The sequence below is a fragment of the Herpailurus yagouaroundi genome, unplaced genomic scaffold (genome assembly GCF_014898765.1).
Source record: "Herpailurus yagouaroundi ecotype Mexico unplaced genomic scaffold, PumYag 159, whole genome shotgun sequence".
In the NCBI taxonomy this organism is placed as follows: Eukaryota; Metazoa; Chordata; class Mammalia; order Carnivora; family Felidae; genus Herpailurus; species Herpailurus yagouaroundi.
This window is the reverse complement of record NW_024412400.1, coordinates 45,848,647-45,869,036: the sequence shown is the minus strand read 5'-3', so window position 1 is coordinate 45,869,036 and position 20,390 is coordinate 45,848,647.

Below are 20,390 nucleotides of genomic sequence, written 5' to 3'. Positions count from 1 at the left end.
CCTCTCTCTGTCCCTCCCCCACTTGGGCTGTCACTGTCTGTCTCAAAATAAATAAATAAAAATTTAAAACACACACACAAATACAGAAACCCAGATTTATATTAATTGGTCCAAAAGGATAGTTATGTACCCCTGAAAATAATAATAATGATGCATGTGTCAGGCTAACCTGTAGTCTGATTAACAGAAAAAATATAAAACTGTGGGTCATTTGAGGAAGTAATAATATGAACATTAAATCTTTAGATATTCATTTGTTCCCACATTATTAATGTTTTCTAATTACTGAATTCCCACAGAGGCTGCATTCTAAGGCTCTCTCCCTTCTAACCTTGTAAAGGCCTCTCTGTCTTGCTTCCTGACTCTCTGGCATCTGCCGATGGTCCCAATGTTGGGCCCCTAAGCCCTGAAGTGAGGTGAAATGATCACCGGGCCTGGGGTCCCCGGTGGGAGTTACTGCAATAGCTTACTAACAATGATGTCCAGCAAGTCACTTAACCTCTTGGAATTTCAGTTCTCATCTGTGTAGATGGAGAAAACAATCTCTACTTCACAGGATTTTTTTTGTGAAGATTAAATACGGTGACATTCGGATGACACCTCAGCCCAGCACAGGAGAAGATGAAAATAAAAGAATGGATTCTCAACATAGCTAGCTGATAAACAGCAAGGGGTGTAGGCTGGCTGCAAGAGCCCCTGACCATTAATGTGATTTGGCAACCACACAGTATGGCCAACAGCCAATGAGAAGGAACCGCAGACACTCCTTCACCAAGATTGACCAATTAACATTTTGCCACAGTTGTTGTATTTATTATTATTATTAATGGTGGTAGTGAAAGTAGTGGTAGCAGTGTGAGTAGAAACATTTGAAGAAAATTGCAGACTCCATGACCCCTTGCCCCTTAACCTCGTTAGTAGCTGTCTCCTAATAGCAAAGACATTTTTTCCCACAGAAAAATGTCCACATTCGGGGAACTTAACACTCTATATTCCAGTTGGCCAGTTGTCTCAATTATGTCTTTTATAGCGTTGTTTTCTAGTCCAGGATCACATATAGTTCTCATTTGGTTTTTATAGCCCCTATGAGAAATCTTTGTTTTATTCCAATATCACAAAGATTTCCTTCTAAAGGTTTTCTTCTAGAAGTTTTGTCATTTTAGCTCTTATTTTTGTCTATAAGTGGATAATTTGTTTAGTGGTAATATAATCTATTAATATCATTATTTACCTTATGCTCATATTGTCCCAATTTGACTTGTACAAGCCCCTCCAAGCCAGCTCCCATGTCCTTTTGACAGATTCTCACACTTTTTGAACGTATCCTTATTTTGTGGCATAACAAGATGACTCAGCTCACCTTGTATTTTACTGGTTCTAGCCCTGGGAATTAGCCATTTTTCCAAAGATCCTTGGTTCCTTTTAGTATAGTGACATTTAAAAATCATGATCTGGGTGCTAGGTTGCTCATTGCTGTTGAGGCATGATTGCTTTTGTCTGTCTGTCTGTCTATGTATCTACATGGATTACTCTAGATATTCCAAAGCAACACATACCTTGGTGTTGTTTTTAGTCTTCTCCCAGTTCATATTTCTATTTATTTTCTCTCACAGTGAGAACTCTGGCTCCTAACACATCAACGTATGACTTGCTTGCTTAATTCGACAATACATCAAAATAGTTTCAGAATTGCTATAACCGTGATCTATTTTAAAAAAGCTCTATTAAGTAGAATTTAAGATTTCTTTTTCACCATTTTTTGGGAGACTGAGGATATTTAGTTAAAGTATTAGTTCAAATGTTACTTGAATTAATTCTTTTCTTTCTCTTCCATGTGGTTATCCCCTTAATTTCAAATATTGTTAATTGGTTTCTGTTTGCATTCAATTTTCTTTTTTTCTTATACTTGTTGCTTTAATTTTGAATATGTAAAACATTAACAAGGTTTTAAAATCAAAACTATACAAAAAGCAAATGCAGAGAAGTGTTGATTCCTCTCTTGTTCCCTTCGTTCTATTCCAACCCACCATCTGTAGGTAACCGATGTTATTAATTTCTGCTTTATCCTTCTCATGTTTCTTTTTTAAGAAATAAGCTTTTTTACTCATATGGCATACTTATATATATATATATATACACACACACACACACACACACACACATATATATGTGTGTATATATATATATATATATATATATATTTTTTTTTTTACTTTGTATGCTTTTATGAGCTTTTCCCCCCCAATTAACAGCATACCCTGAAAGTCACTCCATACTCATTCATAGAGATCTCCTATTTTGTTTTCATATCTTCAGAGCCCTCCACTGCATGGATAACATAGTTTATCAAACCAGTCTCCATGTTAAGGCATTTGGGTTATTCTTTATTTTTTGTTTTGTGTGTGTGTGTGTGTGTGTGTGTGTGTGTGTGTGTGTGTGTTTGTTTTTTGTTTTTTGTCTTTGTTTCTTTTTTTTTTTTTTTTTTTTTGCAATTACAAGTAGTACTGCAATAAATAACCTGCGCATAGGTATTTTTATGTTGTTAGAGGTGGTATCAGTCTGGAGACAGAAACCACACCATAATTTAAACAGGAAAAGTTTAACATTAAAAATTATTAACCTATGATAGAAGAATAACAGAGTTGTAAAGAGAACTCTAAAGTAGGTTTGGCAACTGTTATTTAACATAGCACTGGAAGTCCTAGTCTTGCAATCACATAACAAAAAAATAAATAAAAGGCATCCAAGTCAACAAGGAAGGAGTCACACTTTCACTATTCACAGACAACATGATACTCTATATAGAGAACCCAAAAGACTCCACCAAAAAAATTGCTAAAACTGATACATGAATTCAGTAATGTTTCAGGACACAAAATCAATGTACAGAAATCAGTTGCTTTTCTATACACCAATAATGAAGCACTAGAAAGAGAAATCAAGGAATCGATCCCATTTACAATTGCACCAAAAACCTTAAGATACCTAGGAGTAAGCCTAACCAAAGAGGTAAAAGATCTGTACTCTGAAAACTATAGAACACTTGTGAAATAAATTGAAGAAGACATAAAGAAATGTAAAAACATTCCACGCTTATGGATTAGAAGAACAAATATTGTTAAGATGTCTACATTACCCAAAGCAATCTACACATTTAATGTAATCCCTATCAAAATACCACCAGCATTTTTCACAGAGCTAGAACAAACAATCCTAAAATTTGTATGGAACCACAAAAGACTCCAAATAGCCAAATCAATTTTGAAAAAGAAAAGAAAAGCTGCAGGCATCACAATTCTGGACTTCAGGCTATATTACAAAGCTGTAGTGATCAAGACAGTATGATACTGGCACAGAAACAGACACATAGATCAATGGAACAGAAGAGAAAATCTAGAAATGGACCCACAACTATATGGCCAACTAATCTATGACAAACAGGAAAGAATGTCCAATGGAAAAAAAGATAGTCTTCAACAAATGGTATTGGAAAAAGTAGACAGCAACATGCAAAAGAATGAAAATGGACCACTTTCGGGGCGCCTGGGTGGCGCAGTCGGTTAAGCGTCTGACTTCAGCCAGGTCACGATCTCGCAGTCCGTGAGTTTGAGCCCCGCGTTGGGCTCTGGGCTGATGGCTCGGAGCCTGGAGCCTGTTTCCGATTCTGTGTCTCCCTCTCTCTCTGCCCCTCCCCCGTTCATGCTCTGTCTCTCTCTGTCCCAAAAATAAATAAAAAACGTTGAAAATGGACCACTTTCTTATACTATACACAAAGACAAAATCAAAATGGATGAAAGACCTAAATGTGACCCTGGAAACTATCAAAATCCTAGAAGACACCACAGGCAGCAACCTCTCTGACCTCAGCTGCGGCAACTTCTTACTAGGTATGTCTCTGAGGCAACAGAAACAAAAGCAAAAATAAACTATGGGACTTCATCAAGATAAAAAGCTTTTACACAGTGAAGGAAACAATCAACAAAACTAAAAGGCAACCTACTGAATGGAAGAAGATATTTGCAAATGACATATCTGATAAAGGATTAGTATCCAAAATCTATAGGGGACTTATCAAACTCATCACCCAAAAGACAAATAATCCAGTTAAAAAATGGGCAGAAGACATGAATAGACATTTTACCAAAGAAGACATCCAGTTGGCTAACAGACACATGAAAAGATGCTCAACATCACTCATCATCAGGGAAATACAAATCAAAACTGCAATGAGATATCACCTCACACCTGTCACAATGGCTAAAATTAACAACACAGGAAACAACAGATGTTGGTGAGGATGCAGAGAAAGGGGAACCCTCTTATACTGTTGGTGGGAATGCAAACTGGTGCGACTCCTCTGGGAAACAGTATGGAGGTTTCTCAAAAAGTTGAAAATAGGACCACCATATGACCCAGCAATTGCACCACTATGTATTTACCCAAGGATACAAAAATACAGATTTGAAAGGGTACATGCACCCTGATGTTTACAGTAGCATCACCAAAAATAGCCAAATTATGGAAAGAGTCCAAATATCCATCAACTGAGTAATGGATAAGGAAGTAGTATATATATATATATATATATATATATATATATATATATACACAATGGAATATTATTTAGCCATAAAAAGAATGAAATCTTGCCATTTGCAAACAACATGGATGGAGCTAGAGTGTATTATGCTAAGCAAATAGAAAGACAAATACTATATGATTTCACTCATATTGGAATTTAAGAAACAAAAAAGATAAGCATAAGGGGAAAAAAGAGAGAAAGGCAAACCATAAAGTACAGTCTTAACTATAGAGAACAAACTGAGGGTTGCTGGAGAGGAGGTGGGTGGGGAGATGGGTTAAATGGGTGATGGGTGTTAAGGAGGACACTTGTTATGATGAGCACTGGGTGTTGTAAGTGATGAATCACTAAATTCTATACCTGAAATTAATATTACACTGTATATTAACTAACTAAAGTTTAAAGTAAAACTTTGAGAAAAAGTAGGATTGGCAAACTTTTTCTTTCTTTTTTAAAAATGTTTATTTATTTTGAGAGAGAGAGCATGAGTGGGGGAGGAACAGAAAGAGAGGGGGAGAGAGAGAATCCCAAGCAGGCTCTGTGTGCAGTCAGCACAGAGCCCAACTCGGGGCTCAAACTGTGAGATTATGACCTGAGCCAAAGTCAAAAGTCAGATGTTTAACCAACTGAACCACCCAGGCACACCCCAAACTTTTTCTATAAAGAGACAGTAAACATTTTAGGCTTTGTAGACTGTACTGTTTCTGGCACAACCATTCAACATTGTAGAGACAATACATAAACAAATGGACATGGCTGTGTTCCAACAAAAGTTTATTTATAAAACAGATGGTGAGCTGTATTTGGCCTACAGACCGTAGTTTACAACTGCTGTTGTAAAGAATGCCCTAGGGCTAAGGGAGAGGACCCAAGGAAAGTCAGTATTGGAAGAGGAATCCTTCCAATGAGGTTGAAACCTAGTTGGAGAAGGTATGTACTGTTGCAGCCTACTGAATGGCAGAGCCCACTGGGTTCCCAGCGCCACACTTAGTGTCCCCACCAGGAGGTCTGCAAGGAGCCAGTCACAAGGCCTTGGCGGGGGCTAGGAGGTCACTAAGGAACCGGGTACTCTGGTTACCACCTGATTCCATCGCTTTGACCCCTGTCCCCATATACATTGCACACCACTGACTATAGAGCAGGAGTAAATTTTTAAAAAAATGCAGCACCCGGGAACCACAAATAACCCCCCTTCCTCCTGCAATATCCTTCTAGCGCCCTCTACTGACAAAGCTTAACATCTGCTAAGGAGAAATGCTTGAGTCCAGTCTATGATCACAGAGCAGGTACTAAAGGATACAACTGAAGCTAAGAGGCTCCTAAGGTAAATTCTTGAAAGTTGGATTTGTGGGTCAAAGGGCAAATAGGTATTCTGCTAAATTTTCACAAATTTATTTCCATGTGGGTGTATCATTTTGTATTTCCACCAACAATATATGAGAGTATCCTGTTATCTTACAACCTCATCCAACAAAGTATGTTGCTAAAGTTTTTACTCTTTGGCAATATGATAATTGTGAAATTTTGTCTGTCATTTTAATCTACATTTATTTTACTGTTAGTAAAGTTGAACATCTTTTCATATACGTTAAGAGTCTGTGGGGAGCCTGGGTGGCTCAGTTGGTTAAACGTCCGACTCTTGATCTCTGCTCAGGTCACGAGCTCATGGTTCTTGGGTTCAAGCCCCATGTTGGGCTCTGCACTGAGAGTGCTGACAGTGTGAAGCCTGCTTGGGATTCTCTTTTCTCCCTCTCTCTACCCCTTCCCCCCCCCCTCTCAAAATATATAAACTTAAAAAAAAAGGAGTCATTGTTATCCTTTGTTGTTGTTGTTGTTGTTCTTTTCTATAGGGGTATAAAATTGGTTCTTAACTAGCTTTCAGCAGGAATAAAATCAAGGCAGCTACAACTGCAAATTACTTGTGAAGGAATGGTTTTGTAGGGCTTTTTAAAAAATCATTGCTGTTTTCCCTTAACTTAGAAACTAAAGTTCAAATCTAAGTTTGGTTCATTTCAATACTTACTGAGTCCTCCCTGTGTGCCAGAAACCAGAGATAGAGTGAGGCACGGTCCTTGCTATTAAGTGGGAAAGCAGATATGGGAAACCACTTGGGAGACAGAACTGTGATTAAAATATAAATTAGGAGATATATGGGTTTGGGTTCAAATTCTGCATTGCCCTTTCAACAATCAGCTGTGCAATACTGGGTAGGTGACTATCTTTCTGCCTCAGTGTCTTAAGATGGAAATAATAATAAGCACCTCACAGAGTTCTCATAGTAGCTATGTTAGTTATTATATGGAAACAACTAATATACTGCCTGACACATAGTAGGTATACAAAAAAATGGTAGCTAATAACAACAATAAATAAAAAATGATTAAAATAATGGCAACAAAAGTGATGGAGTGCTATGGTAGCATATATACTAATTAAATTTTAAATGAATTTAAAATGTTTAAACCATATGCAGTATATTTCATTTACTAAGAGAATTTATCACATTTTTTTCATATAATTTGCTTAAGTATTGGTGAAATAAAAGTAAATGCTTAAGAAATAGTAAAATCACAAATACAAAACCCACAAATCTGGTGTTCTGAATTGTTAATTATATAAATAAAGTATTAGCATAAAACTCAAGATGGTAGAATTCACACATTGCTGTCACCCATGGATGGTTTTGAAAACTAAGTTCAAGCAAAGAATTACAGTTCAACTGACAATTCATTTACTAATTTTCCATCAGTCTCTGTTTATCACATGTATGTTGTGAAATAAAACATGAATTCCAAGCTCCTGTCTACTTTAAAACATAAAATTTCTAAATATATTTAATAAAGATGTTTAATTTACTATGATATGATGTAATCTACCTCTTGTAATTCATAAAAGTTAGCAAAAATGTCCTAGCAACTGAAGCACCTGGGGAGCTCAGTCAGTTAAGTGTCCCACTCTTGATTTTGGCTCAGGTCATGATCTCACGGTTGGTGGGATTACATCTGGCTCTGCCCTGTCAGCATAGAGCCTGCTTGGGATTCTCTCTTTCCTCTCTCTCTGCTCCTCCCTGCACTTACTCTCTTTCAAAAAAAATAAATAAACATTTAAAACAATGTCCTAGGAACCATGATCTGAAACACAGCTAATAGCTATAAGAAAACATAATTGTTGGGGCGCCTGGGTGGCTCAGTAGATTAAGCGTCCAACTTCGGCTCAGGTCACGATTTCGCGGTATGTGAGTTCGAGCCCCGCATCGGACTCTGTGCTGACTGCTCAGAGCCTGGAGCCTGTTTCAGATTCTGTGTCTCCCTCTCTGTCTGACCCTCCCCTGTTCATGCTCTGTCTCTCTCTGTCTCAAAAATAAATAAACGTTAAAAAAAAAAAAATTAAAAAAGAAAAAAAAAAGAAAACATAATTTTTTTCTTTTACCTGATTACAAATGTTCTAGCTATGCCTGGAAGGACATTCATAAAATACAGAAAAATACAGAAAAGCAAAGAAGAAGAAAAGTCACTTAGAGATAAATTACATTCGGTTGTACCATATTACAAAAAAGTCACCAGGTATTTATTGACCTCCTACGATGTGCCCAGTCTAGTTTTAAACACCCAGACTGATTGTGCCCCAGGGAGGCAGGAAGCAACTCTGCATTGTTAATCTCCCCAGTCCTGAAAGAATGATGGCTGCCGCTCCCTGGGTTCAAGACATGGCCTGCAAAATCTACTCGAAAACTTTGAGCTATGCTACACATGAGATAACAATGTGTGCAACGTTCTGGCAACTTAGATGAGGCTGTGCATGGCACTATTTAAAACACAGACTATAGGGGCACCTGGGTGGCTCAGTCAGTTAAGCATCCAACTTCGTCTCAGGTCATGATCTCACAGTTCGTGAGTTTGAGCCCCGTGACAGGCTCTGTGCTGACAGCTCGGAGCCTGGAGCCTGCCTCAGATTCTGTGTCTCCCTCTCTCTCTGCCCCTCCCTCCACTCACACCATCTCTCTCTCTCTCTCTCTCTCTCTCTCTCTCTCTCTCTCTCTCAAACAATAAACATTATAAAAAAAATTAAAACACAGACTATAAATTCTAAGAATACATATGCAAATATCATTTTTTTCATTGGTTTTCATCTTTCCTTGATCAAGGAAGGCTAAAAACTATGGACACTTTGAAGGAACTTAAAGCCCTGCCTTGCTTAAAGAAATCTGAAGTACAAAACCTCTCCCCAAACATGAATTAGCAGATGATCATTCTTATTTAAAAAGTGATCTTCACAAAAGGAGTTGCTGCAATCACTTTTTAATTTTGCTACATTAGCTGAATGGGGGCTACTATGAGTTATTCTGAGTCCCACAATACATTTACATTTCAATTTAATTTACCAGAGATTTATTCAAAGTATGAATTTTTGAGAACATATTAACTGTAGATGCCTCTAAATATCTCACATTTTGGCTCTTGCTTGGGACTGTGGAGGAAACCAGCTCAGTAATGTGGGCATGTGCTATTTCTGCTAACATCAGTTCCGTTAGACTGCAACTCAATAGATGGGACTTCAAAACTTCTCCAAAATTGCACTGGTTTGCAGAATGGCTATGGTTGTGTTAAGATTCATATCTTCCATAATAGCTTCTAATATTAAACTTTAAAGATTCTAAATTGATTTAGATTTCTTGATAGGTTCTTAAATGGGTCTTGTCCTCATCATCCTTTCTCCTGTGCCCCTGTGTCATTATTGGTATCAAAACCATCTCAGGGACTTCTTCAAAAATCAAAATACAAGAACATACAAGTCTAAAATGTGTCTGTCACCTTGCAGGCTCATTCTCCAAGGACATTTCCTTCTGCTATATATATAATTAAATAAAAGGCATAGTGCTTAGCAATTGCCATTTTGACATATTCTATTTAAGGATTGATTGCTTTTTCTAACATTTGTGAATGATATTAATATTCAAAAAAGAATCACAAGGGACCATCTGGAGTTGGACAGAAAGCAAGTATTCAATGAATGACTCTCAGAAAGACTGCCCAACAGTTTTATATGTTGCTGGTGAGAGTACAAATTGGTAGAACTTTCCTAAAAAGAAGTTTTGCATCCCATGATTTGATTTCTTAATTCCATCTGGGAATTTATCATAAGGAAATAATAAAAGATATAAAGATATAAAGACGTTATGGTGAAAATGGTGAAAGATAAAGATATAAAGGTGAAAACTGGGGGGAAAAATGAAATACTTCCCCATAGGAAATTGGTTAAATAAAACACGGTGCCCATATGATGCTGTGGCAGAGACAGCTGGCTGCCCAATTTCTGTTCTCCTCTTCTTTGTTATTAACAAGCCCCTATATTATTGTGGCCAGCAATGTGCTTAGCTAAAAATACTACATTTTACAGCCTTCCTTGCAGATACGGGCGGCCAATAAGATAGAAGCAGAAATCCTTGGGTGAGACTTCCAAGTGCCTGGATGTCTGCCTGGACCCAGCTGTCTTGATCACTGATATGATGGCTCAAGCTCCAGTAGCCATTTGGGGACCATGACAGAAAAGCCAAGAGAATTGTAGTGACTGCAATTCTGACATCCTTGAACCACTGTAACAAAGCCAGCAACTGCCTCCTTCCAGATGTCTCATTATATGAGAAAAATAAACCCTTCTATGTTTATGCTAGTCAAACTCTGTTCAGAGAAGCCAAACACAATTCCTAACTGACACAGATGAGACATTTTGCAACCATTTAAAAATATCTTTCTGAAAAATGGAATAAAATATTAAATGAGAAAGCCAGAATACAAAATCTTATATGTAGTATGTCCTATTTTGTTCTTAGATTATATGTATACATTTTATATGAATAGAAAAGATTATAAAATATATTAAAATGGTAACAGTGGCTGTCTTAGGATTGTGGATTATTTATTATTGCTATGATTTACATTTTACTATGCTTTCTAAATTCTCAACATTGTGATTAAAAAAAAAGATGTTTCTGAGATTGCCTAGTACACCCACATGACTGGGGAGAATGTAAAGCAGTTAAATCTACACTTTTTGGAAAGCAATGGGTCAACACAGATCAAAAGCTTTTACAGTTTTCATGCTCTTTAACTCTCTATTTCTACTTTGACCTCTCTTGGTGTAATATTAGAGTCAGACAAGGGATTATGCATGATGATGTTTGCTACAACACTATCTTTGATACTGAAGGAATGAAAACAAACTAAATTTCCATTAGGAAAGTTTTTTTTTTTTAATGTTTACTTATTTATTTTTTGAGAGGGCTTGTGCATGTGTGCGCGTGCGTGCACGAGTTGTGGAGAGAGACGGAGAGAGGGGATCCCAAGCAGGCTCCTCGCTGTCAGCACAGAGCCTGACGGGGGCTCAAACTCACACACTGTGAGATCATGATCTGAACTGAAGTCAAGAGTCAGAGGCTTCAACCATCTGAGCCACCTTGGAGCCCCGGGAAAGTTTATAAATAAATATATTACAGAATATCCATCCTATATTACAAATACTTACAAATCATGACTAAAGCAAGAAAAAGAACATTTTGGAACTTGTTTTAGAGTTATTTTCTTGTTCCTAAATCCCCCACCACTGAAGCGATGATGGACATCAATGGAATAGGAAGGTATCCCTGATCAAGAAGATATTTCTAGCTTCAACTGAAATTAGATTTTTGTCTGAGCCCACAGCAAGAAAACAGCTCTGTTGAGAAAGACAGATTTTTCTGTTATTGTTTCTGTGTCAAGAGCCAAGCCTTGAGGAGTCATTTCTTTAGGTTCTGCCTGTCTGCATGGCAGCAAGACCTTGCTGCCTAGAGAGGAAGAAGCTATGATGAACGGGTTGGAGAACATTTCTCCTCAGAGGAAGCAGCAGCTGGTTTTTGTGCTCGGAATCACATGGTCCTGGCTCACTCACGTTCAGCAGAGTCTACACGGAGACTTCTTTGCATGATATCCACATCCAGGCGTTCATCTTTTCCTCTCCATTTTTCTGCAGCCAGGTGGGGAGGTGTTTTGAACATGCTTACATAGCAAAGGATGGAAGTTGGTGGATAAATGTCCCAGCCTCCCGTCCTTTGGAGGAACCATTCCGAGGGCATTCTACCAATTTCCCTAGAGGTTCTCCAGTGAGCCCGAGCCCTGGTTGCCCACAGCAACAACTAGCTCCATGATACACCTTGTTTTGCCCTTTCCTTCTTCTCAGTTCAGCACTGTTCCCTGAATCAATTCCTGAATAAATAACCTGCATCCCAACCCTTACTTCAGGCTCTACTTCTAGGGAAAACCAACTGAGACAGATGGAGTGTGGGAGGAAAAGGAGAAAGAGAAGTACCAGCCCTTGTTTATCCAACTTTGGGAGCCCAAGAACATTAATAGCAGTAACCCATTTCCCCTGGCATATTAGACCAACATTTTTTTGAAGCATTTTTTAAATGTTTATTTATTTTTGAGAGAGAGAGAGTGCGAGTGGGGAAGGAGCAGACAGAGAGGGAGACATAGAATCTGGAGCAGCCTCCAGACTCTGAGTTGTCAGCACAGAGCCTGATGAGGGCTTGAACCCACAAACCATGAGATCATGACCTGAGCAGAAGTCGGACACTTAACTGACTGAGCCACCCAGGTGCCCCTAGACCAACATTTTTTGAAAATAAGACATTAAAGGGGATAAAAAGAAATATATCATAGTGCATAGTATGTAATAAGGGTAAGTACTGTTTTGTGCAACTTCTGTTTCAGGTGTGTGTGTGTGTGTGTGTGTGTGTGTGTGTGTGTGTGTGTGTACATGGTCACAATATATAACGTATTTCTTCCTGTGGATTGCAGTCCAAAAACATGGAAAACCACCGATCAAGAGGATACCACTAAGTCCAAGGAGTCCCTGATCTGCTGCAGCAAAATTAACTAAAAATTTATGAAAGAATTTTAACGACATGGAAAACTACTTATGATTGAGACTGAGTGTGGTGGGGGAAAATTACAAAACGTTGAATACAGTAAGACCTCAACTTCGTAAGAGAAAAATTACGAAAAGACCAGAGCCGTTCATTCATTTCCAGCTTTATCCATCATGAGTAAATTCCTAGAACACCATGAGTAATAAAAAGGCACTTAATTTGAAAAGAGTGTGCTCGCATGGAATAAGGGAAACGCAGGAGACACAGAGCAGGGACCCTGTGGGTCTTGCTCCACAGTGCCTGGAGTCCCGTTTGCTACACAGAAGACAAGAATGATTTGTTGGATGAAAGAATGAAGCTAAGGGGGCACATGTTCACAAATCCCAATCTTAGAAGCACACAGCCTTGCCTGGCCCCAGGGAGGAGGGGGGTGCTGACTGATGGCCCTGCTTTATGCAGCTACAACAGCTGTATACCTTGCAGCATTTGCTGTGGCCTCCCGGGCACTTCAGACATTGTAGTTGCCACAGATCTTGCTGTCATCATCCATTTAGGAGACAATTCTGTGTCTGCTTTGAAAAAGGTGTGAATTTTTTCACTGCTTTATTGAAAAAGCAGTGCAAATTAATTGTTAATAAGGCAAATGGAATGCTTATATGACAACATGTTAATCATGGTTTCTTCTGGATAATGCAGTTTATAGGGGGCACCGAGAGTAGTAGGGATTTAAAAGCCAAACCCTGTGTTAAGCTTTTTACTAGACCTGCATCTTATTCTCATGACCACCTGATGAAACAGGTACTGTTATCCTTATGTGACACAGGAGGAAAATGCTTACTATTAATAATAGTAAGTAATAGCTATAAAAGTAAGTAATAGCTATTGAGCAATAACTGTGTACCAAAAATTAATGCTGAAAGCTTTATGTGTATAATCTCATTTAATTCTCACAACCACCCTATGAAGGAATTCCATTTATATTCCCATTTTACAGATGAGGAAAAGGAAGGCTTTAGAGAGGTTACTTCTGAAGAGAGCATGAATGAAAAAGCACGTATGGTTGCCAGCTCCTGGCTGTTTCTAAGGGAATCATGACTGACCCTTGACTAGCCCCTGGGAATGGTGGCCCTGGAGAGTTCTTTGTGTTGGTGACTAACGATTTTGCATATACACTTGGAGCAATGAACCGTGTTCTACTAGCTTGTCATGTCGTTTTGAATTAGTGTCAAGACTGACGATGTGCACCTGGTTTCACTGTTGGGTCCTGAGTTTCGGTTGCCATGGCAGATTGCGTAGCGAGATCTGCCTATGCAATCAGCCCCCACTTAAAGGTCTTGGACCCTGAGACTCAAAGAGATTTCCTGGGGCAGGGACATTCCATACATGTCCCTGTGCTTCTCTGCTAGAGGGAAAACACATCCTGTGTGTCCTTAGATGAGGAACAGCTTTGGAAGCCTGTGCCTCGAAGATGTACGTCTGTTTCCTGACACTTTTGCTTTGTGTCTTTTGCTACCAAAAACCGTACCGCAAACACTATTGGATCTTGTAAATTCTCACCAAGTGAAACACTACCCAAGACCATGCAAGTAAAAGGTGGTAGAAATAGAATTCCAACCCAACCAGCCACACTTCCAGGCTTGCTCTCATAACCATTGCGTTCCACCATAATACAGCTAGCATATGGTAGGTCCTGCACTGAAAATTGGTGCTGTTATTATTATTGTGATTTACGGTGCTTCCTTTGTTTTCTAAATTTTCCTTTGATTGAATATACATGATTGGGTAATCAAAGAAAGAGAAAGCCTAGAAATGTACTTGGTTAGGAAATAGAAAAAGGGGAGTCGGAAAGGAAACAGACCACAAGGAAGTAAGTTAGCAGGCTCCAATATAACCAAGTAAAGGAGCCGTAAGGTTAAGTGGAAGACACTTTTACAGAAGAAAATCTTCTCAGTCTTGGAGTCGGCAACATTAGACAGGACACACAAAATGCAAATCACAAAAGGAAAACCTGATAAATTGGGCCTCGTCATTAAAACTTTCTGCTCTGTTAAGATGTTGAGTAAATGAGAAGGCAACTCACACTTTGGCAGAAAATATTTGTAATGAATATATCTGGCAAAGAACCACTGTCCAGTACATACAAGGAATTCCCACAACTTAATACTGAGAAAATGTTAGAAGTGTGTAAAATAGGGGCACCTGGGTGGCTCAATCTGTTGAGCGCTGACTTCGGCTCAGGTCATGACCTCTCGGGTTTGTGGGTTTGAGCCCCTTGTGGGGCTCTGTGCTGACAGCTTAGAGCCTGGAGCCTGCTTCAGATCCTGGGTCTCCCTCTCTCTCTCTGCCTGTCCCCCACTTGTACTGTTTCTCTCTCTCTCAAAAGTAAAATAAACATAAATATATATATTTTTAAAGTAGTGGGTAAACTATTTCAATAGATACTTCGCAAGAGAAGATGTAAGATGTAGGAATGGAAAATAAGCACAAACGAGATTCTTAATTTGATCGATCCTTAGAGAATAGCAAATTAAAATCACAATGAGACTGCCTACACACACACCACAATGGCTGAAATGAATGATGGAAAATGGAGAACTAGAACTCATATATTGCTACTGAGAATACAACTGCTTTGGAAAAACAGCTTGGCAGATCCTTAAACATGTACTTACTACGTAATGCAACACTTCCACTCCTAAACATTTACTCCCCCCAAAATGATAACAAATATCCACTCAAGTATTTGTATATTAATGTGCATAGAAACTTTACTCATAACTATTAAACCTGAAAACAACCCAAATGCCCAGACAAATAAATGGAAAAGGAAACTGTGGCTCCTCAATCCAATTGGATACTATCCAGCGATACAAGGAAACTGACCTGATACATACAACAACGTGGATAAATCTCAAGGACATCACATTGAGCAAAAGAAGTTGACACAAAAGAATGCCTATTGTAGGATTGATTATATTGATATGAAATTCGTGTAGTTGCCTTGGGATCTTTTGGAATGATGGAAACATTCTATGGCTTGATTGCGGCAGTGGTTATAGGAGTATGTATATGTATTGGTCAAAACTCAACCAACCACATGCTTAAAACAGGTACATTTTATTAAATATAAATTATCTCTCAATATTGTTGATTTAAAAATATATATATAAGGCAGCTCCTCCATCTAGCAGCTTGTGGCACTTGCTTTGACCCTGCCCCCCCTGCCCCCAGACTCAACTGGAAACGCGGCCCCCAGCCACTCACTGGTATCAGATGCAAGAGCCTGTGCTGGAGTAAGAAATCAGGCCTCGCTGGAGGCATCCAAGCCAAGGTTGGAAAACTGCTTTTCCAGAAGAAAAAGGAAATCTCTAGCATACCTGAAGGACGTGGTTGCACAAATACCAGAATCTGATCAGATAAAACAATTGTGGGGATTTCCTGGGACCTCCAATAAACTTACAGAAACTTGTTTTTTGGACTGTTTTTTGGACTTCACAAGAGAAATAAAACCTGAAGGTACCACCTATTCAGAACACTGCTTACAGAAATATTTCTAAATGACACAAAGAATATCCCTGAGACCCCAGGAAAATCATATTCGGGGGGATGAAGCCTCAGCGGCCAAAGCAGGACTCCTTGGCCGGCCACGACAGAGAAGTCCTCATGGATGGACTCTTGCCATCAGCGGTTACTCTAGAAATGAGGATTCATCTGACAGAATCCCCTGAAAGCAGCAGCCACCATGTTAAACTGTCATGACTGCTTGGAAAATTGAAACCACTGGAGACACAAAATTGCTATTTACCAGAAGTAATCAGATAGAATGCTTTATTTTTCAATGAAAACAATAAGATGCAACATTTATGGAGGCCCTAAGATTCAGCAGCTTGGTCACTTTAGTAGAAAAATCATTTCTAATAGTTTCTTCAACAAATATGTACATACGGCAGTTTCGTTGAAAGAGGGGCCGTTAATTTTTTTCAAATATTGCAGAAAGGCAGGGAGAAGACAGCTGGAAAATCACCATTGGATCTATCAACTGGTGGTGACTAGGAGTTTCAAGACTACAAATTCAATAGCCCCGGGGGCCAGAAATCAGATTGTTGTACGTGAGGGGGGAATACTTGACATGTAGAACAGAGGCGCTTTGGGTCCCTGGAGCCCAAGAGGCTAAGCTCACACATAGCATATATGCTAACTACGTAGCAACAGAGCCCAACCTACTGGAATACCAAACCCAGAAATCTACTCCGGCAACAGTCATCCTGTTGATTAAAGATATTTTGTAACCTTAAGTAGAGGAATGTCAAGAGTCTCTTCATCCCTGTAAGAGTTTTTTTTTTTTTTTTAAATCAAAACATTATTTATCTTTTCAGCTTCCTTTACATTCTTCTCTCCATTCTCAGCAAAAGGCTTTCCCCTCCTACTGGGCTGAGAAGGCTTCCTCTCATGTGGCCATAAGACTTCTCATCCATCTTCTCATCTTCCACCATCCCTCTCCTCTGTACCAGGAAGACGGAGCCTCCTGTAGTTAAAAGCTCTCCCCTGCCTGTCGCGGGAATATTCTAACACCACTCAGCTCTTCCACGACAGTGCCTTCCCTTTGCCTCTCCTGGGGGCTCCCAACCCCCAAAGCGATTTCTCCAATCTCTTCTCGGCACCAAAGCTGCAAACTTCTCGCGTTAGTCAAACCCCTCAGTCGCTATTTCCAGATCATACTTTCCCACAATCTGGCTTCTTCATCTGCCCCAAGAACTTTCCCTCATGCCAAATCCTGTAGGATTTTACAGACATAGCCTCCCTAAGGTTTCTACAATATTTGACGTGAGGGTCTAACCCTGTCCTTTTTAAGGGTCCCTTTTTGGCTTCTGAGAAGCCCTTCCTCCCAGTTTCCATGCTAGTGTTCCACCCTTCCTTTTCAACCTCCACTAATCTTCTGACCAATCAGTTTGGATGTTCCCTTGAACACCTAATGTTCTGCAACATTCCCTCCAGCCCTCCTCCCCTCTCGGGCAGCACTTCTCAAACTCTAATGGGCATATGACTTACCTGGGATTCCCGTTCAAAAGCAGATTCTGATTCAGTAGGTTTGCGGTGGAGCCTGAGATCCTGCATGGCTAACGAGCTCCCATGGGAAGCTGGTCCAGGGACATGCTAAGTATCAAGATCTTAGAGAACAGAGCCTGCATCCAGATTCAAACACTTTCAAACTCAACAACTTGAGATGTGATCAGTCCTACATGAAACATTCTGAGTCACAATTTAAGTGCCACAAAAATGAACATTCCATGAGGATTATCCATAACCTTATTATTTAAATTTTTTAGAAACGAGAAGTTTTCCTCAATATAGTAAAGATGGGTAGGAAGTATCAGCCCCAATGTTTCAGGTAATTAGAGTCAGGTTTCCATTAGCAAATAAGGATGGATGGTGCAATGAGAAGATCAAATTAAGTGAGGAGAGGGTTCTGCCTAATCCTTAGGCTGGAAGTCACCTGAAGTGCAACAGTTTTTTCTAGAATATGTATTGATCACCAAGTGACAAGAAGATTCAGTCACTCTCATTTCTGAATAAGCCAAACTTATATCCCCTCACATATGATTCTTCAATTGCATCCACTGCCTTTCTTCATAGATTGTGCTCTTCAACTGGCATTTGATTTTAGATTCATCCTCCCAGACCCATTCAGCTAAGCCAGTAATTCAACCTTGATGCGATGTCAATGATCACCCGGGAAGATAACAGTCGCGGTCCCTCCTCGGGACAAAGCTTTGAAAGGCTGGTTTCTTTCATCTCCTTTCCTCTTGTGTATTAGAAAGATTTCTGCCGCAGTTGGAGAATTCATTCAATAGCATGATTTGGGCTTGGTGATTATGAGATGCCTAAGCTGCACTTTGTTATTTAATCATCTACAAAAAAAGGGGCCATTTATTGCTCCTGGTACTTCAGCAGTAGACAGACATTGGATTTCAATTCAAATCTTCCATGAGTCCACTGAAATTATGCTCTGAAGAAAATAAGGTGGCATTAGAACATGGGGTACTTGGGAGCAATTTCTTGATGAAAGGCCTTACCTACTGAGGATATTATTTCAGGCAACTAAAAAATAAAGACTGAATTATAAAGCAATTTATGTCAAGATGCAAGTAATAGCTACTGGAATAGCAAATGAATGTAGTATTATCACTGCTATTGAAATGAGACAAAATTAATTCACAGTGAACTATTTTTCTAAAGATGGAAAGAATTTATGGGTTTACTATCACGAACCCCCAACATTAGATGTTAGCATGTCAAATACTAAATGCAAATATTCAGATAATTAAATAAGGTCAGAAGAGGATAGGGAACAGAAATTTTCCTTTTAAGTTCATCAGGCAAAACCTGACACCTCTCTGAGTTATCTGATTGAGAATAATTAATTGTAGACAGAGATGAAATCAGACTTGATCTCACGGTAACCAAGCATTTCTCTTTCTGTTTCTGTGTTCTGAGCAGTTCATCCGAGGAGCGGTTCCAGGCTTGGAAGAGGTACTGTTTAAGGCGTACCATGAGAGGAAGTACATCTCTTTTCATCAGTAAATCTCTGCTCGATTCACCCGATGACAAATCTGCATTTTCACATTTCAGAGACCTAAGTGTAAGAGCGCAAATGGTCCAGGCATTGTCCTGTCCACGCTTCCTGTCATCACCAGGGTCCCTGAGGGAGCCCTGTGGCTAGTGGGAGGCATGGGAATTGCAGTAAAACACACCAGGGTTCAAGTCTTGGCTAGGCTGTCTGCTGACTGTGCGATTCTAAGTAATTTCCGTAGCCTCTCAGAGATACAGTCAACACAAATGGAGTTAATATCACCTAATCCGCAGAATGATGAAAATTAAACAAGCGAACACACGCAAAGCACTTCGTCCAGTCAATAAAGGGTTGCAGCTGCTGTCACCAGGGTCACTTCAACACTCCATAATTACCATGCTGAAAATCTACCTCGTTCCTCCATTATCTGTGGAGCCAAGCCCAGTGTGGCCTGACGGGCAGCAACCTCCAGATTAGTTCCACTTCCACCCCAAACTAGTTAACTCACGAATCCCTGAGTATCCTGACAATAACTCACTAATCCCTGAGAATCCTGATTAGTTAACTCACCAATCTGTGCATATCCTCTGACTAGCTAACTCACTAATCCCTGAGTATCCTGACTAGTTAACTCACCAATCCCTGAGCACCCTCTGGGCTTTCCTATTTCTTTCTTCACTCATTCAATTTTTCACTAACATATTTATTAAATATTACAGAGTAACCCTGAGGAAATAGGTATTAGGATATGTGCAGAGGTGCCAAAGGTTAGTAAGACACAGTTCTTCCCCTCAAAGTGGGTCCAGTAGGAGAGACAGCTATCTGTATAAGTATTTATAATGTAAGGGGAAAGCTGTCGTAAAAGACAAAGTGCTGTGAGAGCACGGAGAAGGAAACGTTTAATTCAGATCTTGTTTTTTGCCTTATCCTCAATGTCCTCCTCTATCTCTATTATACAAATCTTATTCAACTTTCAAAACCAAACAGTTCCAAGCATTGATCTCTTCAGCACATATCATGTGCTTTTCTGAATGCCTAGTCCTATGCTTTAGGCTGAGCAGTATTTAGAAAGGGTGTTTTACATCTCTGAATGGCTGCTTATTTATTATGTATCACATATTCTCTTGTATTCTCAATCATGCCATCATGTGTCTCTACTCTCCAATTTTTTGTGTTCCTTAAAATCAAGGACTAGGTCTTTTTGGATGAACCCACAGCAGCTAACAAAGCTGAAGTGGATAGTAGATGATCAATAAATGGTTGTTTATTGCTTCTCAGTCTAAATACCAAATTTAGTTTGAGGTTCAAACTAAATTCTGGAGAATGTTTAAAAG